General features: G+C 35.5%; 1 long non-coding RNA gene across 1 annotated transcript; it reads right to left on the reverse strand.

Annotated features, from left to right (window-relative positions):
• Positions 1–550: 550 nt before the first annotated feature.
• LOC103162932 lies at positions 551–20,977 on the reverse strand. Its single transcript, XR_003480864.2, has 3 exons — positions 20,826–20,977; positions 14,834–15,001; positions 551–1,612 (listed from the first exon to the last, which is right to left on the reverse strand). It is a non-coding gene; the product is annotated as an uncharacterized LOC103162932 (long non-coding RNA).
• Positions 20,978–22,929: the final 1,952 nt, after the last annotated feature.

Below are 22,929 nucleotides of genomic sequence, written 5' to 3' on the forward strand. Positions count from 1 at the left end.
AGACCTGAACAAGGGGGAGCACATGGACCCCAGACTAATGTCTGGGAGGCCAGCACAGGACTGATCCAGACCCCTGAACGCGGATGTCAATGAGGAGGCCTTGGCACTTTATGGGGCCTCTGTTAGTGGATCAGTATTTATCCCTGGTGTAAGAAGGGATTTTTGTAGCCCATCCCACATGGATGGATGCTCAGCCTCGACACATGAGGGAGGGCCTAGGCCCTGTCCAGGATGATATGACAGACTTTGGGGAACCCCCATGGGGGCCTTACCCTCCCTGGGGAGCAGAGGGGAGATAAGGTGGGGATCTGGGGGCAGGGGAAGGAGAGGGAGAAGTGATTGACAAGTGAAGTAAGTTTGTTTCTAATTTGAACTAATAAAAAATAATTTCTTTGGGAAAAAAAGAAATTCATTTCTGAGCTGGAGAGATGGCTCAGAGGTTAAGAGCACTGGCTGCTCTTCCAGAGATTCTGAGTTCAATTGTCAGCACCCACATGGTGGCTCACAACCATCTGTAATGAGATCTGGTGCCCTCTTCTGGAATGCAGGGATACATGCAGGCAGAACACTGTGTGCATAATAAATAAAAAAATTTAAAACTAGAAATTAATTTTTATGCTGGGTGTTGGTGGCATCGGCATTTGATTCCAGCACTTAAGTGTCAGAGGCAGGTGCATTTCTATGATCTCAAGGTCAGCCTGGTCTACAGAGTAAGTTCCAGGATGGCCAAGGCAACACAGAGAAATGGTGTTTTGAAAAACAACAAAAAAAATATTTTTGTATTTGAACAAGTACTTTCTGTATACATCATTTTAGTTGATTTAGCAAGTTCTGTAGGCATTGATTTGAACACCTTGCTGAGGAGTTCATTTGTCAATAGTGGAGTTCTTTCCTGAACTAAGGTAATCAATGAAATTTACCAATGCATGTCACTAGGTTGGGACATATCTGTGCTATGCAGCACAACTATGTGAATAGTTAAGAATAAAAAGCAATGTGTGGCAATAAAGAATAAAAATTAAAAAAGAAACTCTCTAAAAATCCAAAATCTCTCTTAAAATTTCAAGTCTTTCAGCTGTGGGCTCATATAAAAATCAGAATTAAATACCTTCTTCAAGAGGGAAGAAGCTGGGCACCATTACAATCTGAATGAAGCAAAACCAAACTTCAAAAGTGTAAATAACTCAATGTACAATTATCCAGCATCTACTCATCAACTTCTGGACTCTTGCAAAGGGCGATGGTCACATCCCTGGCTCTGCCTTCTGCAGAACACACATCTCATTTTCGAGGCTCTGGTTGCCTCCATTCCACCACTGCTTCTGTTCTTGGTAACCATCCATGGTACTGGCATCTCCAAACTGCTGGATCTTCTCTGGTTCATTCTATCATCCTCCTAAACAGCTTTCTAACCATCCCTCTGTGACCACAGAGACCATCTTCTCTTAACTCACCCTTTTGACCCTATCTGCACACCTGAAAACAGTCCCTAGGCCTGTAGACAGAGTCCTCAGCACAGGTGAAGCACATTCAAGGTCTAGCCCTGTTCTTAATGCAAACTAGGAGACATTCTTCACTGAGGCCATGCCATCCAGCAGCACTTAGCCAGCATCTGCAATACAATGGAGGTTCAGTACAGCCAGAGATTTGGACCAAGAGACACTTTCTAATAGATAATTTTTGGTCCCTGACAAGATGCTGTGTTGTTTGTAGGTGGTAGAAAGGTCAAAGGAGGGTCAATAGTGTATTAGATGTGAAGTACATAACCTGAGATAGAAAGTTATTTTGATACATTATTAATCATATTACAGAAAAGCATCCAGATCTGCTTTACAAGAAGATGTTTTTGATATTTGTTCATCCAGTATTTTCCTCAACTACAATAAACACTCTAATTGCTTTGGAATTTTCCAATTCATTGTAAAACTTCAGTATCCCCTCATAAGTGATGTGGAGATGCAGCCCAATCCCACAGTATTTCTTGTATTATACGAATCTATTCATTTATTTTTCTATCAATGATGTGGAATCTGGATTTGTTCCTTGGTTATTTTTTGATTTGTTGTCATTTTACTTAACAGGAGGCAAAAGAACATGTACTTTTCTATTTGCTTGCTTCTTATCTTACAAATCATGGTTATAGCACTCACTTTCTGGTGGTAAATTTACTGTGCTACTCTATTGTGTTGGAAGTGCTCATAAAGTTCTAACCTGGCATTTTGATAATTGTGTGTCTGCTTCAGTTTCAAGTGTCTCATGAATTGATGACTTTTGTAATGGGCTGAGAAAATGAGAATATTTACTAAATGGTGGTTACATTTGGATGTTTGCTGAAGAAACGGTTTTGTAATGTGAATGTTTTAAGTAAGATTTTAGATGAGCAAATGTATTTTTGTGTAACTTTGAGAAGTATCTATGCCTCCCTGAAAACTTAATTTGAAAAAGCATTTGTTGATTTGATGTGCTCAGGTAAATCTCCATAAATCTTTACATTTCCTCTCCCACTGGCTGCTCATTAGGCAATTTTGTTGTGAGAGGTAGAAATCACCCTCTGAAAGTTATAAGAAATTCATACAATCAAGTAGTCTAGAAGTTTAAATATTAAGGTAGAAAGAAGTATATTTCCTGAGAAAATTATACTTGTTTGTGGGAGTTCTAAGTAGATATTATTTCAATAGGATATGACTTTCATAATTGACAATAGAACTTTTGCACAAATATAAATGTTCAATGAAAAAATATTTTATGATGAGAACCAAAATATGTATTCAAAATAATTTAAGCATAAATAAGGAATGAAACCAATTTAAATAAAAATCAGTCAGCAATGCAGTCAGCATTTGCATACTTGCTGGCAATCATTGTAACATCCATTACTTTCTTTTTATATTTACACAGAAATAAGCTTTGCACAGAACATGACAGAACAATTTTTATTAAAACACTAATTACAATGTGTTTTATCAAGTTAATAATCTTCTGATGAGAAAAGTTTTATTTATGCAGTATCCCTGTATTGTCACTGCTTCATAAAACCTTTTGGCAAAGGTTCAAGGAAAGACTGCCTAGAATTTAGAAGTATGTAAAGCCATAGTTAACAAACAAAGTAGGGTGCAGAAGCAAACACATTTATTCAAATAAAAAAAACTTTTTAATAAAGACTATAGGTGCCTCTTTTATGAGTAGATTGATTGAAGTATTTATATCACTTTATTTTAATGTAGGAACTGCATTTGAAAATGATGCTCAGCCCAGGCATCCTTTACTTCACAGCTAACACTCACTGACAAGTGAGTGCATACCATGTTTGTCTTTCTGGGTCTGGGTTAGTCCCCTCACGAGGATCATTTTCCAGTTACATCCACTTGCTTGCACATTTCATGATGCATTTTTTTTAATTGCTAATACTCTATTGAGTATATGTACCACATTTTCTTATCTTTGACTGACGGGCATCTAGGTTGTTTACAGGTTCTGGCTATTATGAATGAGCTGGCTTTTGGGAACCTATTCCTCATTCTGGGTTGCCTTGCCCAGCCTTGAATCAGGGCAGAGAACTTGGTCCTCCCCCAACTTGCTGTACCATGCTATGTTGACTCCCATGGGAAGTCTGCCTCTTTCTGAACTGAAACAGAGAGGAATGGAGGGGGATGGAGAGTTGGGAGGTGGGGGGAGGAACAGAAGGTGGTGAGGGAGAGGGAACTGTTGTCAATATGTAAAAATACATGAAATATTTTAATATAAAGTGATTTTCAATTATGAATTAATCAAACACAATGACATAATTAATAGTTTATTGCTGCACATTCTTGGTGTGCTCAATGACTTCTAGACAAAGGAAAAAGTAAAATAGTTTTGAAACAATTGTCTTTATTTTATTTCATGTGTAGTGTGTTTTGTCTGCAGGTGTCTATGTGTATTACATGTGTGCTTGATGCTTTAAGAGGTCAGAAGAGGGCATCACATCTGCTGGAACATGAGATAGGAATGGTTAAGCACAACTATGAGTCGCTGGGAACCAAATTTAGGTACCTTTGTAAGAGATTAAATGCTCTCAACTGCTGAGCCAGCAGCCCAAGAAAAGTTCTAAGACAGCCCCTGCATCAAATGACATGGATCCTTGCTGATAAAATGTGAGGTTGTGGAAATCATAGATCCTTCATTGTTTTACTTGATATTCTGTTCTGAGAAAAATATCTTGGGAAGAATAGATAGCCAATAAATTATTTTGTTGACTGACTACTTTGTTGCCTATTTATTGCAAAACACATGGTATGTCCTAATTGAAACAAATGTGTTCATCTAAAAGCTGAAGTGTTATGGATGTCAAATAGTTTTATTATTGGACAAAACAATTACCAAATAAATCTATGTAAGATGGTTTCTTTTTTGGGCTCCCAAATCATGACATGGAGACATAATATGAGTTGTGAATGCTTGCCCATATCTTATGCTAGTTTCTTGCTAGCTCTAATAACTTAACCTGGTTTTCCCCATCTGCATTTTTGCCTTTATTTCCTTCTGCATGTCATACTCCATCTGGATGGCTTTCAACTGCCTGTCTGCCTTCCTGGCCCTGGGCATCTCCCCCACTCCCTCCCTTGTTCTGTTCTGTCTTCTTTTTTCTCTCTTCTAGATTTCTTCTCCTATTTATTCTCTCTGTCAGCTAGTCCCACCTATCCCTCTCCTGCCTAGATAGGGTCATTCGCCTTTTTAATAGACCAATCATGTCTTAGACAAGGTGAAGCAAATGCAACACATTATTACATAATTAAACAAATGAAGCACAAGCAAATGTATCCCATCTTTATATCATTAAAAACATATATCATACCTTTATGCAGTTAAAATAATATTCTGAAGCATAAACAAAGGTAACACATCTTTACATAGTTAAAATAATATTCCACAACAAATATGTAAAAGAATAGCATTTTTGTGCTCTTTAATATTCAAACCACACCACTACTATAAGCTTACTTGGCTAGGCTTCATTAAATGTCTGTACCATATGTGATTCCTACATAAATACTTGGAAATCATTTTGAGCTTCATGTAAATTCTATTTATTTATACATTTACTCTGAAAATCCACTTCCTTCCTTAGTATTCCATACAGAACATTTTAGAGCAATATTAATTAGTGACTAAATTTGGAGAGCTGAAAATAATACTTTATATTCCATTAAAATTTTGATTCAGCAAATGAGAGCATACTTGATGTCTGATTCTGCTCAATTTCACATGTTGAAAACAAACACATCTGGTTACTAAATGTTGTTACTATAAGGTTTTTAAGCAGCCAATGATCAACTCCCGGTAATGATGCCCTTCTGTATCACTAATGAAGTAATTTCAGGTTTCCTTGTTATGTTGGCTGGGTTTTATTTCTTTTGTGTAGTGCTTTGTGATTTGAATTGAATTTTCCAATTGGACTTATTCTACTAGTTTGAATTCAACTGTCTAGTAATAGTTTTAAGGGTACCTACTTGTAATTCTCCCACTAAATAAACTTACTGCTGATAGTATACATCTTAGAAGGCCAATTAATTTCAATTAATAATAATTAATAAATTAAAACTTTTCTGGGTGTAGCTGAGTCTTTAGAACACATAGTGTTCTTTCTTAGGTGCTGAGTTCAGTTCCCAGTACCCATGTGAGATGACTTACAACATCCTTTAACTCCACCTTTGGGGGGTCTAAAGCCTCAGGATGTTCAAGGAACTGGCTTACCTACACATATACACATAAAAGGACATACATTTAAAATGACAAAAATAAACCTTAAAGAATAAAAAGAAGTTTAAGGATGACAGAATACAATATAAGTGATATTTATACAAGGGTTTTCATTTACCTATTAAAAACATAATTTTGATCAAGTTAACTATCTAAAGAAAATAAAATATACATTTGAGTAAATTAATAACTTTGTGTCTAGAACTTATATACATATGTTTTCTGCAAGTCAAGACCCCTATAAACCTAAACTTTGAGTAGGAATTGATAATTCTTCCAGGAAGATATATGATAATGTATATTATTACATATTATTAGATGACTGTGTACAGTAATATATGTTATTCTATGGCACATTTACACATGTTCATACTTCTGATCTGAGAGATGTTTCCTCACACAATGTAAATGAATGATGCATTACAGAAAAGTCCAAAATTAGATGTAATTGTTCAGTCAGAACCGCATTACATCCTGGTAACCAGGAGTGAGAGAATCAATGTTCATACCATTTTATACATATTTGAAGAAAAGTCAATGGAGACAGAAGGTCGTTTCACTTTTCATTACATATGCCTCAAGGATGCTTCCAGTCGAAAATGACCCAAAATTTTCTTTCCATTTAAATATTACAGATCAACAATTATTATGAACCCAACAGTGACAATCCAGAAGAGACATTTTCACTAAAATCTTAGGTATCACTAGATAAATGTATCTTCTGCAATAATTTATGGGTTATGAGAGCACAAACAAATGATATGGCATCAGGAAGACATCAAGTGTTCACAGCATTTCCTCTTCCTTTCTTTTTCACAATAAATAGTTCTGTTTACCTTCTTCATTAAAAATTCACAGTACATAGATTTCACATATACTGAAGAATATAGGAGAAGAAGAGGTTTTAATGATGTGTATATAGTTAAAACTGGTTCTCAAGCCATTTCCTGATACTGAGAACAGGCTGAAGTAAGAGATGAATAAAACTTTAATTTGTTGTTTCTACTTCTGTGAGCTCTGAAAAAGGAGAACTTGGATAAAGGCTTTAAAAACAAGCACTGCATTTAATTGGTTTTGCAAAGGAAATCTTTCATGTTGATAGCCATAAATATTAATGAGTTATAAGAATAGAAAAATAAGATAATGAGACTAGAAGTCTTCATCTGAATAACAATTCATGAAAATCAATTTGGAAACCAAGTTCTGGACCTGTTTGAGTAGCTTTCATCTTGCTAGCCTCTTACTGAAAACAACTATTAGGTAAGAGAATGGGCCATAAGACAGCTGCTTGGATATTATCATCATATAATCAAGGCAAGAAGGACTGTGCTTAATAAAAGGGGAGAGGATAGTGCTTCTCCTCATGGTGAGGTTTCTGTGTTTGACTTTCTTTTTAAGGAAATTGCCTTTAGAAAACTTCATACATAAAGTAGAGACACTGCTCTTAATACTTGCCCATAAAGAAATGTAAATTGGGCATTATGCAAATTTCACTCAGCCTAGGGAGGATAGCTCATTGTCAACTCAACAGATTCTAGAATCACCTTATCGATGAAACCTACATGTGTCTGAGAATTATCTTGCTTTCTTGAATTGAGGTACATAGATTTGTTTACTGTGTGTGGCATGCCTTCCTGCCTGTGACCCTAGACTGTATTAATTGAGAAATTGAAGCTATGAAGCATACTTGCAATCATTCCTTCCCTTCCTAATTATGAACCAGCTACTTCAGGATCCCACTGCCTCAACTTCCTCATAGTTATTGACTCTACCTTGAACTGTTAGGAAAAATAAATTCTACATACTGCTTTCATCAGAGTGTTTTATCACAACAGCAGGAAGAGTGACTGAGACTGGTCTTTTGGGTTCCAAGGATACCAGGAATTTTGTTAAGTGAAGTTCTAAACTACAGACTAACCTACTAAAATTCATAAAAGTAAAAAACAGATAATAATACATATATAGTTTCATATATCCTAAAGACAGTTTAGTCAACTACACAATACTATTTTTAAAAAGAAAATCAAATTCAGACAAACTCAAGTTTATGACCACTTTATGTTATTAGAAAATGACCACTGTTAAAAATGAACAGAAGAAAAAATCATTTCTTAGCCTTTCACTTTAATACAGAAGCACTGAAGATTGTAGTATATATCAACCAGACAAATGAAATGGATTCTACATCATAATTAAATTGGACTTATTCCAGAAGTTCATTTCTATTTTAACAATAGAAATCAATATTTTACTTATGAAATAAGTAACAAACCATCAGTGGTATGCGAAGGCAAACTCTGACAAATTAAATCAGAAATTTAATTTAGTTGTGATTAAATATTCCGGAAAAATAAGAATAAAATTACCCTTTATAAATCTGGTAATGTACAACTATAAGATAATGAAAAAAATAACTTCAGTTGTTAAAAACTGTTAATTTTCCTGAAAGTGATGCCATTTCCAGTGGAGTTACAATTATGATTGTAATGGACATTGACTCTACTATGTACCCTTATGGTAAGCAACTTATCACCCAATTAATATGATATTCAAAAGGTATTTCAAGATACATTTCTCACAGTAACGTAAAGAATAAATCAATAATACTTTTAGAAGATACTATAGTGGGAATATGATTAGAAATTTGCAGAGCCATCATTTTTCTCAACAAAGAAAAACAATGCACCACAAACTATGAAATTATTAGCAAATTAGACATTAAAATTTATTCAGTCATAACAACACACATTGAAAAATTAGTGTCAAGCTCTAATATTTGATATGTACAAGTAGAATTATGTTTAACATTTAATTTTTTAGGATATATGACTTCTTCATCACAAGAAAGAAAGAAAGCAAGAAAAAATATCTGATGTAGAGAAAGCAAGGAATAGCCTTGAACACATCAGTACAGGAGACAACTTTTTACATAGAACACTGATGGCACAGAAAATATGATTGACAATTAATGGGACCTCATGAAACTGAAAAATTCTGTAAGGCAAAGGACACTGTAATTAGGAGAAAATGGAAGTCTACAGAATAGGAAAGGATTTTTACCAACTCTACATCTGACAGAGGGTTTATATCCAAAATATATAAAGAACTCTAGAAACTTTGTATCAACAAACTAAACAATCTATTTAAAAATGGGGTGAAGAGTTAACCAGAGAACTCTCAACAGAGGAATCTCAGTGGGTGAGAAACACTTCAAGGAATATTGTCAATATCGTTAGCCATCAAGGAAATACAAATCAAATGACTCTAAGATTCCATCTTCCACTTGTCAGAATGGCTAAGATCAATAATGCAAGTGACGTCTCAAGCTGGTGAGGATGTGGAGCAAGTAGAACACACAACCATTGCTGGTGGGAGTGCAAACAGGTACAGCCACTATGGAAATCAACATGTAGGTTCCTCAGAAAATCAGGAATAGATCTGCTTCAATACCTAGCCATACTATTTTTGAGTATATACCCAAAAGACACTCTACTATGCCACAGGGACACTTGCTCAACTATGTGCAAAATGGCTTTATTCATATTAGCCAGAAATTGGAAACAACCTGTATGTCTCTCAACAAAAAAATGAATAAAGAAACATGGTAAATTTATACAATGAAGTATTACTCAGCTGTTAGAAAAAAATGACACCATGAAATTTGCAGGCAAGAGGATGTAAGTAGAAACAAATCATCTTGAGTGAGGTAACACAGACCCAGAAAGAAAAGCATGATACATACTCACTTTAAAGTGGATATTAGCTTTTAAGAATTATCACATTACAGTCTATAGACTCAGAGAGGCTAAGTCACAAGAAAGACTCTAGGGGCAATGCATAGAATTCCCTGGAAAGGAGAAATAGAATGGACTTTTGTCGGTGGACTGGGGGCAGGTGGGGATGGGAACGGAAGGAATCAGGTAGGGGAGGGAGGAACAGAGCCATAGAGAGAGTATAGGGAGAGAAGACTGGAATGGGGGAATTCAAGAGAAGATGTGGAAACCTAGTATAGTGGAAACTTCCTGGAACCTGTGATGTTGAACCTAGCAAGGATTTCTACTAATGGAGGGTGCAAAGCATGACCTGGCAATCTTCAGCAACCTGGTAAGGCTTCCATTGTTGGGACTGAGACACCGACCCAGTCACAAAACTTTCAGCTCACACCTATCTGTCCTTCCTGTAAGATGTTCTTGTGCAATGGTGGCTTAGAGTTTGTGGGAGGGGCCAATCAATGACAAATCTAACTTGAGGCCCATGCCATGTGGAGGAGCCCATGCCTGACACTCCCTAGATGGCTAGGAATCAGAAGCTGAATGGCTCAGAGACCTAGGATAGAACCAAACTTGGCTGGCTAAAAATAAATGTAAATAAATTGTCAGTGAATTGTTTGCTAATGGTACTATAAAAACTGAAACAATGAAGTTTGGTACAATAAATATAATGACATAAAATCTTATGTATAGTCAGAATAAAAAGTTAGAAAAAATGATAAACTATTTTCAGTATCTACTCAATTTGATGTGACACTTATTTTATGAGCCATACATTTCATTCCTAAGAGAAACACTGATATACTATCACTTAAAGACATTCCATAAATGATCCATATTATTTAAGAAATAATAGTACCAAGCAAGGTTAGCAACTCACTTTTCAAAGAAACCATTTTATAATGATCTATCTATCTATCTATCTATCTATCTATCTATCTATCTATCTATCATCTATCTATCTATCTATCATCTATCATCTTTCTATCATTTGTCCATTTTCTCTTTAATTAATCTGTCATTTATCTTTATGTATGAGGTGATGAAATCACAATTATTTATTTCTATTTCTGCTGAAAATGGAACAAATAAAAATAAACTGAAACCATGAGCAAATAAATATGCTTAGAAACTAGATAAAACTTTGTCATGAGAATAGGAACTCAAATTCAAGAGAAGGAAATTATAGACATTGCTCTTTTGATTTAGTTGCAAAATGCCTAAGCAACACTGTATATTTTAAGAGAAGCAAATTGTTCAATTTACCCCCAAATTATTGACTTTTATGTTGTCAGCACAGTTACAATTTAAAAACTTTGCAAAGGCACAGTGCTTTCCAATTATCTAGCGAGACTTCAGTCCCTAAGTAGTATCTGAATTTAGAACAAACAAATCAGGGAAATTTTTAGACAATTGGAGAGAATTCCAGAGTCAATGAAAATGCAGTCACATTTTCAATATTTGTCATTAACCATGGTGATATTTTGTTTGTGATCTAACAAATAAAGCTTGTGTGAAGATGGGGGTGCTGAACTAAGCTACTAGTTAGCCGCAGAGGCCGGACAGTGGTGGCACACATCTTTAATGCCAGCATTTGAAAGACACATGAAGTTGGAGACCTCTGAGTTCAAGATGGCCGTGGGCTACCCGAGATTGGTCTAGTCTAAAAGAGAGACAGAGACCGGCAGTGATGGCGCACACATTTTATCCCAGTACTTGGGAGGTGCAAGCCTTTAATCCCAGCACAAGGAAGATGAAGAAAGGAAGAGTTATGGCTGGGCAGAAAGAGGAATATATGGTGGGAGGAGACAGGGGTCCACTGAATTCATTTTGAGGATTCATAGACAGGGACAGAATTGCGTCTTTGTTCTGAGGATTCAGGAGAGGTAAGATTTAGTGGCTGGCTGCTCTGCTTCTCTGAATGTTTGCCATTAACCCGTATACCTGAATCTAGGTTTTTATTATTAAAACCAATTAGAATTCTTGCTACAATCAACTTCATTAAAAATATCTTGAAATGCATTAAACTCTGATGGCTTCATTGCTGACATGTTGTACACACAATAAAGGTATCTACAATCATGTGACCAAACCCACACTTGAATAAAATATTGTCCAGGTGTGTACAATCTTCACTGAAAGCATGTTTCAAGTTTGCATCTCCATATTTGGATAATCTATTTTCATATGGATTACTGGATCTCTGAGAGAAAGTTTATTCCTTTGAATTAGTGCTTGTTCAAAATATCTTAATGGAGCATGCAAACAGCCCATTTCACTCTATGAAGAAAGACCTAAAAATAAAGTTGCTTATTATCCAGGATATTGGAAATAGGAAAACTACACTAATCTCTGCTTATTAGAAAAAAGAATGCCTGAGTACATAAAGGAGGATAAAATGATAGACAAAGGTAAAGTTGGTAGCACCAGAAACTTAGAAATACAAACAAATTCTAGGAAGCAGCTTGAAAATAAACTTTAAAAATGAATTTTGTTAATCTACCTTAGTAAATGTCAACATACACTTTGTACCACAGTTAGGTAATTAAAAAATTATGAACTATTTAGTTTTGTTTAACCAAGGTTAGTTATTAAGTGATATATTAATAATATATTATTAATTATAATATAATAATGATATATTAATAATAATAATAAATATTATTAATATATCACTTAAATGACTTATGCCTCTATTTTTACTTTTCTAAACAATAATGCTGCCAAACTGCCTTCCTATTATTTGCATTTGTACACATAGACCTTTATGACTCCCATCCTACAAGTTTGAGAAGCTACATCTGGTAGTGGGTATCAGTTAATGCAGAGATTTAAAACTGGTCCAAGTGTTGACAATAAGTATCTGAGAGTGCTTAGCCCTTAAGTACCCTGTCCTAAGATTCAGGATACTCCATGGAAGAGAGAGAAAAAAATATGCAGGAGCTAAAGGATGGGGATAAGTGTTGTGAGATGCTGATTTTGAGACATAGTCTGGAAGTTGTACTCATGAACTGACATAGAGAAGTGTGCTTACTTACCTCCACAGGCCCTACATGAGATGAAGTCATTCAAAACTCTACATAGGAGAATTGGTCAAAAGGCTTTGATGGGGAATGAGCTTCTGTATCTGTTCATCTTGCCGATTGTTGAATAAAGCACTGTTTGGCCAATGAGGCAGCAATTTAGGCAGGACTAGGAGTTGAGGAGGATTCTGGGAAATGTAGTAAAGAAGTGGTGATCCAAGCAGGAAGTGACACAGCAGGGAGACTCCTATTTAAGGAAGGACAAGCAGGAAGTGGTCCCTTTTCCCCTTGGCTCTTCCTCCAGTGTGCCATGTGATTGACCGACAAGGGATGATGCCAATGGAAGGCATCTGATAAGATAAGTCTTATAAAATATATAGATTTATGATAATTAAGACTGAACTAGCAGATGAGAAATTCCAGTCATTGGCCAAGCAGCATTTGTACATAATAGAAGTCTCTGTGTATTATTTGGGGCCCTAACTTGGGCGGGCAGCTGGCGGAGACCACACACATGGTGGTAGGGCTCGGGCAGCTTTTGGTGGAAAGATTTATTGTAACAAGGCCTTACTTATCTAAGGAGCTATTGACATTTGTGGTAGCTGGAAAGCCACTTTTCTTGGCAATTATGACCACTGGCAGGTTACTCCTTCACCAGTAGAAGATAATACAGACAGTATTAACTGGACACGGGAAATTTGGAGGGGAACATGGTGGGATATATCATCATTTGAATGGTGAAAGTAGGGGTGGGGTGGATATGATCAAATTATGTTATGCCGATTTGAAATTCCCAAAGAATCAATGAGAATGTAGTTTTAAATGGAATATATTAAAAACAACCAAAAATAACAAAAAGTAGATAATGATAGACAATAATCATCGCATCAGGCCAGCAATTAATAAGCATGAGAAAGCTATCTATAGAAGAACAAAAAGAAATAAGTCTATTCATAAAGTGGCCATGCAAGACAAGAGGTATCAACTGCCTGGGACATCAACTATAAAACACAATAGTTGCTTCTCTGACATTTCTAGAATACAAAAACTCAGGCTAACTCTGGCTCTTAGGATCTTTCAGGCCCATCTTCTGTAATCATCCCTGAGCCTTAGGTATAAGGGGTGTGTTATAGATGATTCACTTGGGGCTGAAAATCACTATAAAGTTACTTGTTCTCTTCATTTTGAGGGGTTGTGGTTTTCTGTAATGGTCTATTGTTGCAACGAGAAATTTCTCTGATGAGTGGGGAGAACTGTACTTAACTGTGGTTATAACGGTAAATACATTGAATGCAGTTAGGAAGCAAATACACACACACACACACACACACACACACACACACACACACACACACACCTAAAGAAATAGAGGCCATGCTTTTGAATGACAGGAAAGAAGCAAATTAAACCCTTAACTAAAATTGCAATCATTGATGAAACTTGAAACCATCATTTCCTTCTTAAGGCATATTCTCTTACTGTAATGTTAATATACACCTATATTTTTATATTTGTTAAACATTTTATTGATACTTGAATTTTCACTATGTCCACTAGGTCTTTTATAAATATTTCAAATAAATAACCAAATATTATAATGGCAAATATTTATGTTTATAAACAATTTATATATTTGTGTAGATATGCATTCTTTTTTGTAAACCGTCATACATACTATGTACAAACATCTCAATATTAAACATTTTGAATTTTTGGAAACTTATCTTCAACTCACACTGATATAATATGAATCTCAATTCATAAGAAAAGGTTCCATTATGATTCTGATAGTTTCTTTGGAAAATTTACATTGATATAATGAGAAGGAAGAATTTTGTTATTTTTAATGCTAAGTCCAACATAATTAGCTCCTTCCACACTTTATGTTTGGCTGTTTATTTTTTTAAGAGTAACCCTGTTCAAGGACTTTTACCCCAAATGCACAGTTTCCACCTTTGCTCTGCACTTTTCTGTTTCTTGTCAGCATGAAGGTGCTATTCACAGTTATAATCTGCCACTGTAGCTATAATGCTGGGGACAGAATTCAGGCTTTGGAATTCTAGGAAGGAGATGGTTCACAATGTAATCTTTTGCCCCAGTTGTGTCTACAGTTCTTTGCTTTTTTTGTTTGTTTCTAATGAAAATTGTACTTACTATGGTGAGACTGATCCCAGGGAAGAAAAGAATTCGTACAAAGATACAGATGCTACGCAGGATTTTCTCTTGCCTTCTGATAGCAAAACCTCACTACTTAATATTCATAATATGGAAGAAACACTTTCTCTCATTTTGTTTACTCACTTTTCAGGGATCTGTGTCTAAACAGTAACATTTCCATTTTTCCAGGGAGAAAATGTGGTCTTCAGCACAGAGGATTTGCCATTGTTGCTGATGGAAAGAAGGGGATCATTACATCCATGGTTCAACAGTTGTTCTCAGCTCTCCCAGTTCTCATGCTGTCTTTCTGTTCTGTGAGATAAAGAGAGAGCCTTCTGTAAGTGGGATATGATACGATCCCATATATTTAGTCTATAGGTTACTTCCTTCAGCCACTATAGAATAATTTTCTATAGTATGCATACTCATTTGGATAAAACATAAAAAAATCTATTAGGATTTTTCTAAGTGTGCTTATAAATTCTATTTAAACAGTTCCATAAAATACCCAAGTCTTTAACATTTCTCAACAAATATGTTTTGATGATTTAAAAATAATATATTCATGAAACAAGCAACGCTAGGGAGGTTAATCACTTCAAAAGTCTAATTTAAGATGCAATTATGCATCATTCACTTGGCTTCACAGGGAACTTGAGAAACCCAAATTCAAGTGGGTGTTACTTACAGTGCTTTGTTTCCTGTTTAATTTACTTATTTCACACCTCAAGTTTTTTAATCTAAAGTAACTATTTTCTTTAGTCACTTCAAGAGAGTGGTCTCTCTTTTTTTGGTAAAAAATTCATGGAAATACAACTAGTTACAATTTTAGTTAATGCTGGAGATTGAGTCTAGGTCTATCACCAAGCTCTCTTTGCAGATGCTCTACATTCTTTAGAAAAGGTTAAAAAAAATTTATGAGCTTTCTGAAAACAGAAGTAGCATTGAGATAGTTATTAGATAGATACATCTTTAAATAATAGTAGGCTCTTGTTTCTCTTAGTGGAAACTCATCTAAATTATTGTCTCCTGAAAGATAGATATAGATTTTTTTCATGATTTGATAATTAACACTTATAATATTAAAAATATATCTTCCTTAATATAACTAATGATTTGTGCCTGCATGAACCTCTGGATATACCAAAATAAAAATATTCCTTCTTAGGATTTCTCTACTAAAGATAGAATAATTACCAAATTTTAGAAAGTGGCTCACTTGTTTGGAAGGGGACAGTTCTGCACAATTTATCCATGACACAACACTAGCTATTATTAAATTTCCTAGAAATCAGTAGGGTCTTCCTATTGCTTATATGTTTACCTAGCTAATATTTCTTTTATAGATGAAGGATCTGATCCTTTCATTATTTATATGCTGTGTACTACCAAATTCATTTGTTTTGACAAATGATGAACTAAATAAAAAGTAAAATATCCAATTTCCTAAATATTTTAAATCAATGAGGAAATATATAATTGAAAGCAAATACTTCATTAAAATCGATGGATAAGTTTAGTTTCCACTAACGCTGGTGACCTTAGTTTGGAACCTGAGACTCACATGGTAGAAAAAAAAAAACAGATATCTGCAAGTGGTTCTCTGAGTTCCACATGCATGCAGCGCCATTCATGCACACTTGTACAGATACACACACACACACACACACACACACACACACACACACACACACGTAAATACGAAAACAAAAACATACAATAAAAATGTAAAGAATTCATTAAGTTAAAGAGTTGTATCATCAGTAAAGAATATTTGGTCTTCTGACAGACGATAGGGTTCATTACCAGCACCCATATTGTGGCTTTACAACCATCTCTAATTCCAGTTCCTGGGGCTCCTGCACCTACTTCTGGCCAGTGCAGGTAGCAGGAATAACATGGTATACATATATCCATGTAGTAAAATATTTATATGCATAAAATGAAGAATTTATGTGTAAAGGATGAACTTATAACTATTCTCTCAACATATTTAATCAATTCTGATAAATGGTTTGTTTGTGAATACTACATAAAATATATTGTATCTCACAATTCAGCAAGATATGTTGCAACTTGCTAATATTTAAATATTTTTTCTTGATGTGACTTGTTCACTGTTTTTTATAAAAATGATTGAAATGATACCATTGTATAGGCTTTTCTGAAGCAAAACATATCATATATGTTGTAGGTTAATCTTTTTGTACACTGTGAACTTGTGTCTCTGTTTTACCTCATTGGCTTAGAGCACCGTCTGGTTAGTTTAATGAAGAGTTGAATGGCCAATAGTAGGAGAGAATATGTGTTACTTCCTGGGAGGGACAGGAACTGGAGATAAATCTAGGTTCAGGAGATACCAGAGAGATACTGTGGAAATTGGGTGTACATTATGAAGTATAGGTAACAAGTCAAATGGCAGAATGTACATTAATAGAAATGGGTTAATGTAAGTAGTAAAAGCTAGTTGGGAACAAGCCTAAGATAAAGGCCAAGCTTTCATAATTAATAATAAGTCTCAGTGTCATTATTGTGGAGCTGGTCTTCCAACAAGAAAATCCAACTACAAAAATAATTTCTGTGATGAATCTTCACAAGTAAAGGAAATCTGAAATATGATAGAGACACTGTTTCTATAACAGCAAATCTAACACCCATATCATAATGTTTTAGGCAGTACATTCAAAAGTTTAATAATCAAACAGTTCTTAAATTCACCACAGAAAACATCCCAGAATTTTGACATTGCTATCACTGACATCCACAACAAGCACTTGGTAACATGGTACCACACAACTTGTTACTCAGGTCTTCAGAACTTCCCCCAGCTTTCACTCAGCGGGTCATTTGGCATTGGAACCCTCACCTGTTCACTGACAGCTTGTCAGTTGTGTTTTGTGTTTCTTTCCTGATGTTTCACGTTGGACAGTTTGAGTGAGGTTGAAGAATGGTTTGAGTTAGAGAAGCCCCTAGGGAATTACTGTGGGAGGTTAAACAATCATAAGTCAGGAAGGGACTGAAATGGAGATGAAAAAGATCATTGTGACAGTTTTCAGGAGGTGAACTCCCAAAAGAGTGTCAGGCCAATGGCTCTGGGAAATCTCTGCTGCACAACAGGGAGGCTAAAGTGTTCTCCAGAATCTACCGTGTTAGAAAGGGCATACACAGTGTTTTGATGAGACTTCTGTCAGGTCATTAAGAACCTACAGCACCCTTTGTAAGACCCCATGCAGGAAAACTTCAAGGTTTAAGAGATAAATCCTCAGTAACTAATGATGAGCATAATAGTTGTGAAAATTTTGAATAAAAATAACACAAAGCAATTGATATGATCCAGAAATTTTCTTATTGTGGGAAATATAACTCACATAGTCTCTTCATTCTGATGGACCATCAAGGACCAATGAATGGAAATCTGTGACACACACACACACACACACACACACACACACACACACATATATATATATATATATATATATATATATATATATATATATATATGTTTATTCGGTCATCTTCTCCCAGATTTTCTTTATCTTCCCATCCATCCACTGTCAGGAAACTTTATTTCTCTTTGTCAGGGAAAAAAAAGGCAGGAAAAAAGGAAAGCATAATTTAAAAAAAGAAAAATCATGAAACACACTATCATAAAAACACAAAATTGGAAACCATAATATATGTGAAAGACCAGCAAGATTTAAAAAAAAAGAAAAGCCCCAAAACAATAGTGACATTGTGAGGCCCAAATAAAACTTCAACAGTAACATTGGATTTGTTTTGTGTTGGCTTTCAAATGCCGGGTATATGTTCCTGGCCATTAAAACAGTGTCAAGAACTGGTTCCTCTCATGGGTTATGCCTTATATGCAATCAAATAGTACTTTTATTATTTCAACAAAAAGAGGAAACTTTATCCACTATGAGGCAGCCCTTCTAAGTTTTTGTTGATACAATATTTCCTCAAAATTCCCCATTCTCCCATTCAAGTTCACAAAAAAATACAATGTATCCAAAGGGGGAAAGATTATTATATTTCAATTGTTTTAGTGATTTCTGACAACTTGTCCAGAAATCTATCCAGGTAATGTTTCCTAGTCCTGTTACAATAAATCTTTCTGCCAAAAGCCGCCTGAGCCCCACTGCCATGTTTGCACTTTACACCAGCCGCCTGCATGAGTTAGGCCCAAATGAATACACAGAAACTTGTATTAGGTTCAAAGCTGTTTGGCCAATGACTAGGACTTCTCATCTGTTAGCTCAGTCTCAATTATCATAAATCTATATATGTTATAAGACTTATCTTATCTGGCGCCTTATTGGTGTCCCTCCTTGCTGGTGGATCACATTGTGCTGCTGGAGCAGGAGCGGAGGGGAAAAGAGGCACATTTTCTGTTTCCTCGCTTAGATATGAGTCTCCTTGCCATGTCACTTCCTACCTGGATCATCACTTCTCTACTACATTTCCCAGAATCCTCTTTGACTCCTAGTTCTTGCTTGCCATTGTCCAAACAGTATTTTATTCAACAATCAATAAGATAAACATACAAAAAAGTACATTCCCCATCATAGACCCATTCTATTACCAAAGGAAATACAATAATACCAAACACTGAAACTAGATTAATTACATGAGGAATAATCTTTCATGCACAGTAAATTCCCTATTAAAGGACATACTATCTGCATTAGTTTCCTTTTCATTCCTGTGACAAAGTGGCTGACAAGAGAGATGGGGCAGAGAGATGGCTCGGCACATGCAAGTTCCTACTGCTCCATCAGAGGACACAAATCCACTTCCCAGCACCCACATTGAGTAGCTTTGCTATCTGTGACTCCAGATGCAGATTTTCCACCCCTCTTCCAGTTTCAATGGATACTGCATTCACACACATAAACCCATATAAAGACAGACACATACACAAATAATCAATATTACTATTCAAAACATGTTTTAAAAAAAGAAAGCAAGAATGGTTAATTTTTGTTCATAGTTCAAGCATACTTCAAGTGAATATAATCCACCAAATTAGGAGAGGCCTGGAGGCAGGCCAGGGAGGGAGATTGTTGATCACATTGCATCACCAATCACGTAGCAGAGACAGAAAGTTGAGACAGCTATGGGAGCTCAAAGCCCATCCACTTATCAACTTCCTTCAGCAAGACTTCTCTTCCTAGAAGTTTTCAACAGCAACACTAGGCAAACTAATTTAAAACACAAGCATATGAGATTTTTTTTATCCAAATTAGAGTCTAAAATATTATGACAATTGTAACAATATTATTAATGTTGACTAGCTTAAAGTCATTTGTGTGAAAGTTCAAAGCGTTTCCTTGTCATACTGAATGACAGACAATAAACACAATTAGCAGTTACAGCTTATAGTCTCTCAGCCTCATCTTTCTAGTTTCAGCAAGTTAGTAAGCATTCTTTGAACAATAAACTTATGTTGGGAGAAAAAAATAGTGTACAAACATTAAATTATGCTCTTAATAGACTCTGCTGTCTTTTGGAAGCAGACATGGAATATGCAAGTATCATATAATATACCAATAGAGAATATATCATATCTGTGTCTGTTCTCAGTGCGTAGGAAGAGAAGAATGAAGAGCACTATCTGGTGGAGTTGCGATTTTCATCAATGTTAGGAGAGAAGGTTTTCATAGTAGTGTGATTTTTAAGCCTAATAGAAGGTATCTTATGCCTAAAGGACAGCATTCTAGAAAAAATCTTCCTTAAGTGAGATTGCTACAGGCAAATAGAAGGTCAGAATATTGGTCATGGTGGAAGAGTAAAGTGAGTGAGTCAGCGGCAGTAAACCACATAGACGGCATTGCTACATAGCATAGATGTGCCAAGAAACCAGATACTCAAAGCCAAGCTTAGTGGGGTTTCTTTAGATAAAATTCTAACACAGAGCATGAAAACACAATGTTTTTTACAGCAAGATATCCTTCTATAAATTCAATTGACCAGATTTTATTATATGTGACTTTTATATAGTGTCTCTTGCCTGTTATGGAGTAGTCATTAGTCATCCTGTGCAAAAGTAGCATTTCCAGTTGTGGCAAGAAATTACCAATATGGGGCCAGGTAGAAATACAAGGGATTTTAATAGGGAAAAAGCCTTACTTACAGAGCGACCTAGCCAGCTAGTGGGCAGCAGTCTGTACAGCAAGCCGAAAGTGAAACCGAAACCAGAAACCAGCCACCTGACCAACTCTCACTCTAAGTCACCCTGACCAAGTCCTTTCAGGCATGGACAGGCACACCTTTAGCCAGCTCCTAAGCAGGTGTGACTACAGCTTCCCCTACATCCAGTAATTGAGATGTTGTTCAATGCTTGTTGTTCTTACAAAGAACCAGAGTTTACTTCCCAGCACCCATGTCTAGCTGCTCACAGCTGCCCATAACTCCATTGCCAGGGGCTCTGACACCATCTTCTGGAGTCCAATGGCATCCTTATGCATATGCCAGTGTACACAGACACATTCCCTTTTAAAAAAAATAAAACTTATAAACAGCAATTTCCTAGAACTTTGTACGTTACTAGAAAGAAGAGTTAAAGTAGAGCTGAAAATGCCAAAAACAATTTTTTATACAGTAAAGAAGGTTAGAAAATAAATGCAAATTGTATCAAATGTGATTTTGTAGAAACACAAACAGGATTGCCACAAGAAATATGGATACACTTTCTTTAGGTAATGAGCTTCAGGTGCCATTCATAATCCAAGCACAGGTGTGTTGAGCCCCAGTAGCCTCTCATTTTCCAAGTGTCAGGGAAAATTCTCAGCTGGAATTCATTTCTGACAATCTTCACTATATAGGAGGCAGCTGAAACTAGGAAAGTAGACGTCATGATTTGGATAAAGCAGAGCTGAAGATAGAATCCAAACCTAAGTTAACATTTGTGAAAACAGAGAAAGGAAGAAAGTGAGCTTTGCTCTCAGAGTTCCCAGGGAAGATGATGAATTAGAAACACTATATTTGGAAAGGGGCCTGCAATCAATTACAGTTATTTTCTCACCATCTGTGTTATGTTGTTCAGGGTTCCTTAAAGGTAAGAAATTCAGTGATGCTCATGCCCTGTACAGAATATGACTTGGAACCTATGCTTGTATTTTAATTCACCCCAAACTACCTATAACACATACTGCAGGGTGAATGCTCTGGGGAAAGTTTATTCATGACTAATAACAGTAAGAAAGTCTACAAACTGTGTACATAAAAGCACACACTTTTTTTTCTCATAATCTCACCTGAAGGTCCAGAAGACAATGAAAAAGAGTGGAGAGGAGAGACTTTTGGCTAGATTCTACAATCAGTAATGCTCATGTTTTACAATGTGGACTTCATTCTTCAACATGGATGTAATAAATTAAGAATTACAATGTATTAATTACTATGTTTTTACTGCATATTATATTTTAGTAAAACAAAACCCCACAAAATATAGTACTTAGGTGTATACAGGTAATGTATAATACACTTATACATTCAACTGGCACTCATTAAAACAATAGAACATATATAAATAAAGTGCCTGAAATTTTTCATATTTACTTAAGTTTCGAGAATATAAGTCAAATGTCACTAGGAAAGATATTTTTTAATAAACTAATGTATAATTTTATCTAGTGAATGGGATATATGTGTATAATCTATATTGTGTATAATGTTATATATGAATACTTATGAGTATAATATATGAATAGACAATATATATTATACACACATATGTGTGTTCTATACATAAAAATCACTTTGAATATGATATACATTCTCTTTTTATTGCTGTAAATTCTATGCAAATACTACATGTGGGTATTCCTGCATCAAGCAACTACAGACACACATAACAAGAATTAAATTGCTTCTCAAAATTTGTCATCATGAAACCTTTACAAATGTAATTGGTAATGATCCAGAACTGATTATGACATTGATGCATCTATGGTTTGGCAGCAGTCAGAAACTGTGTAACAGATAAAAGTTGAAGATTGTTTTTTTGTTGGGGAAATCTTATTTGATGGAGGATGCTACAGATGGCAAACACTGTATCCCTTCCACTCTTATGTTCTTCAGCTAAACCACAAGTGATCTGCATCACTGAAGAGGGGAACAGGGCAAGAATTTGATATTTTCAGGTCACACATCATGCTTCTGAAATGAGTTTTATTTGCTTTTTAATCACAGACCAAATAAAAAAGAGGCTCCGCTGTATGTAGTTTCTTTAAAAT

Source organism: Cricetulus griseus, assembly GCF_003668045.3.
Source record: "Cricetulus griseus strain 17A/GY chromosome 1 unlocalized genomic scaffold, alternate assembly CriGri-PICRH-1.0 chr1_1, whole genome shotgun sequence".
In the NCBI taxonomy this organism is placed as follows: domain Eukaryota; kingdom Metazoa; phylum Chordata; class Mammalia; order Rodentia; family Cricetidae; genus Cricetulus; species Cricetulus griseus.